Genomic DNA, 4,161 nt, shown 5'->3' with positions numbered 1-4,161 from the left:
GCGACCCGGGCCGAGGCGCGCCAGGTCCGCCCGCAGGCCGGAGCGGGCGGGGTGGAGGGGCCGGGTAAGCAGGCAGAGGTAGGTAACTAGGTGGGTGGGTGGGGACGGCGGCGGGGCGGGCTGGTGGAGGTGGCAGCGGCTCCCCTCTCAGGCTTTCTTTTGTTTCATGGCCTTAACCAGCCCCCGGCGCGCGCGGCGGCGGCGGCGACGCCCCACGCCGCTCTCCGAAAGAAGCCGGCGTGCTCTGATTGGCTGCTTTTAATCTCTGGGAGCCCGCCCTCTCTGCCCGCTGCCTTCCAACTCTTTCCCCCTAGCCCCACCCCCCCACCCCTCTGGAGCCCCGCCCCTCCCCTGCCCAGAGCTTTCTGATTGGGTGAGTGTGACGAGCCAGCCCTCAGGCCCGCTCCTTCCGTCCTTTTCCCTCCCTCCTCCCCACCCTCCCCTTTCTCCAGGGGCTCACGAGGAGCGGGACTGTGATTGTTCGCTTTGCTCGTCAGTCTTTGTGACGTACGCCGTGGGGGCGGGGAAAAGGAGAGGTGGGGGACGAAGGCGCGGTAGCGGAGGCTGAAACTACGGACCATGCGGGCTTCCGCGCAAGCGCATTCACTCTTGGGAGTTCCTCGCTCCCGCCCGGCGTGCCTGTAGCCATGCAGGGTCAGGTGTTTTAGGGAGAGCTGTGGTCCGCCGCCTTGGGGCGGAGGGCCTTGTTCCCCTAGCTGGGGAGGGGGCTGGATCTGAGGACGGGCTGGGGAGGTGTCCTCCCTTGGGTTCGCGGGGGTGGCTTCCTGAGCCGCGTGGCTCCTGGGCCTCGCCTGCAGCCACCGGGGCGGGCTCGCTCCTCCCTCGGGGCTGGGCTTCCCTTGCAGGTTGGTTACATCAGGAGCCTGGAAGCCTGAACTTCGAAGAGAATTCATTCATGGTTTCCTGCTACAAGCCTCAGTTCCCACCGCATTGCCCCATGATCGCACACGCGGCTCTCTAGAAGTTGTTTAAAAACGCCTTGTGTCCGCCCTCCCAGGTTAGCCTGAACGGTCGGCGTTTTCCTGTGGAGACAGAATGCGATTTTGACGCTCTCAGTGGCCCCGTTAAAGCAGAAACATAGTTCTAATAAACTTAGATGTACGTAAACAATTACGATGAGTGTCGCAGCTTTTCCATACCGAGTTTTCAATGTCATGTGTTTCCTGGAGCGCATCTCACTCCAGTTTGCTTCACTGTGCACACTCAGTAACACACACTCAGTAACACCAGCGGCCCTAGAACGCTGGATTTTTATCCTAGAGCTTGGGATGCGTCCCACACAGGAGGAATTTCATTATCTCCCGTGGCCTCAAACTCACTTTCTGCGGGTCTGCTTCCATCGAGCGCCTGCGTTTCTAAATTGTCCAAGGTGTTGAAAAGATTTTTCAGAAGTCCAGACTATGGTTTCCGGTTCTCTGTTGTGTCCATAAGGCCGTTTGCAACACCTTTCTTCAACCTCCCCAATGCCTGCCGTCAAAGGCCTGGAGGATTTTGGCTAACACTAACCTTTCCTGCTATTCCAAGGTCTCCCTAACCCTAGCATAACCCTGTGTGTGCTTCTCAGTCAATTCATTTGTAGCCATAAGCTCTGGAGCAGTGATTCTCAATGCTGGCTCTACATCAAAGTCAAGAAGGGCTAAAAAAAAAAAAAAAAAAAAAGCGGGGAGAGGCAAACCCTGGCTCTCTGGATTTAGCGGGCCTGGGGTCAGGGCCTGGGCATGTTTATCAGAAGCCAGGCAGCTTGTTCTGAAGCTCAGAGTTGAGACCACTGCTCTTGGGTTCGTGTGTGGGATTTACAGAAGAAATCTTGCTGCCATTAACTCCACCAAAAAGTGATTGTTTTCTTACCTAACTTTCCAATTAGACGCGTTTTTCATTGATTTACCACATCTACACCCTTTTTGCAATATGCCCTGAGGATGTATTTCCTGGCATCTTATTGAAGATACTGAATCTTTTTTTTTTTTTTTTTAATTTTTTGACAGACAGAGTTAGACAGTGAGAGAGGGAGACAGAGAGAAAGGTCTTCCTTCCGTTGGTTCACCCCGCAATGGCTGCTACGGCTGGCGCACTGCGCCGATCCGAAGCCAGGAGCCAGGTGCTTCCTCCTGGTCTCCCATGTGGGTGCAGGGCCCAAGCACTTGGGCCATCCTCCACTGCCTTCCCAGGCCACAGCAGAGAGCTGGACTGGAAGAGGAGTGACCAGGACAGAATCTGGCACCCTGACCGGGTCTAGAACTAGGGGTGCCAGCACCGCAGGTGGAGGATTAGCCTAGTGAGCTGCGGCGCTGGCCGATACTGAATCTTTTTAAATGTACCAGTGAATAACTTATATAACTAGACATTTACTTAGAGAAAATGCAAATGGTTTGTTGTCTGATATTTCAGTTTGAACAATGACATTATCTAAAGGATTAGACTTCTAAAAAGGCAAATCCAGTCGAGGGAGAAAGCCAAATAGAATACACACTGGTCACTCAGGATATATTGATCATTGGCAGGAAATAGGTAGTAAAATTACAAAGGAAAGTCTTGGAAGTCCCTTTCTCCACTTTTTTTTGTGACCTGTCGAGTCTCATTTTTCATGAGTTGTCATGCTCACCCCTTAGTCTTAAATTCTCTCCCTCACGAACCTAAAGCAAAATAACTGGAGAGATAATATACCACAGAGTGTTTTGTTTTTGCTTTTAGCATGAGAGATGTAAAGAATAGATTTGCGCAAAAGATCCATTCAGCTAAGATTTTTAAAAATGCTAGATGGTTTAATATAGGTGCTCATTGTATAAAAATTGCTTTCCACTTCATTCTCACGTAATAAATGAGGTTTCATATGTTCTCATACCCAAATACATGCATTCATGCATTAATTTATATTTGATCAATATTGTGATTTATGAACAAGGCAGAAGATATTGAAACTTACCCACCATCCCACTTGGGCCTGAATTTATTGTGTTGTATTAAATCTTGCTTATGAAGCAAATTTAGGATTTGCTTTTCCTCTAAATATATAACCAGGATTCCTTCACTTATATCCATCAAATAACCCAATCCCTTCTACCCTCCCCTATCACATGACTCATAATTTTGCGCCTAAATAGGGTTTTCCTTTTATTTCTCTTCTGCTGTTTATGATGGTTGATTCCCATGTGTGTGTATGTGTTCAAGAATCTGAGGACAAAAAAATTCCAGAATTAGGTACCCTTTATCAAATAGGCCAGTTGCTGGACTAGTCCTTTAAATCTATCCAATTATAATATTAAATTTGGAACAATTGCAAACTGAACAAAGCTTAACAAGATGTTTGTCCCAGTAAGAAAACAGATAATTAGACAATGGTTTTGCAATGAATCCATAAAAAAAATGCCCTAGGGCTGGCGCTGTGGTACAGAAAGTTGAGCCACCATCTGAGACTCCAGCATCATATATGGGTGCCGGTTTGAGTCCTGGCTACTCATTTCGATCCAGCTCCCTGTTGGTGTGCCTGGGAAAGCAATGAAAGATGGCCCAAGTACTTGAGTCCCTGCACCCATGCCGGAGACCTGGAAGAAGCCCCTGGCTCCTGGCTATGGCCGTTGTGGCCATTTGGGGAGTGAGCCAGCGGAGGGAAGATCTCTCTCTGTGTCTCCCTGTCTATGTGATTCTGCCTTTCAAATAAATTATATGCAAAAAACAAACAAACCAACCAAAAAGTCCCCCAATATGTGGGTGAAATATTCTCTGCTCTAACAGTCAAAACTAAACACACTTTAAGACAAGGTGACTTTCTGTAGGCTAGGCTGTCCTTGGAATAGAAGTACACAGCTCTGAGACCATGAGCCTGTCATTCCCCTGCTTGAAATGGGCTCTCAGTGTTTAAGAACAAGCTCTCCTGCTTGGAATTCCAGGCCTTCCACATTGATATCATTCTTTTAGGTGCTCAAAATTCTCACACAAACATGCTCAAATGTCTCCGATGCTAACAATCACATCCCGCTCTTGTCCCCACACTTTCTTCTCTACTCTGAATCAACTCCTCCACTCATTGCACCCAATGTCTGTTTTTTCACCATAGGTTGCAAGGCATCTATGGTTCTTGCTGTGTCACTGAAATTATTCTCACCTTGTCCCTGAAGTCAATGAGCACTTTTTATCCCCAGC

The sequence above is a fragment of the Oryctolagus cuniculus genome, chromosome 10, assembly GCF_051225735.1.
Source record: "Oryctolagus cuniculus isolate XC-2025 breed Fujian yellow rabbit chromosome 10, ASM5122573v1, whole genome shotgun sequence".
Taxonomy (NCBI): domain Eukaryota; kingdom Metazoa; phylum Chordata; class Mammalia; order Lagomorpha; family Leporidae; genus Oryctolagus; species Oryctolagus cuniculus.
The sequence above is the reverse complement of the archived record's forward strand: the minus strand, read 5'-3'. Positions refer to the sequence as shown.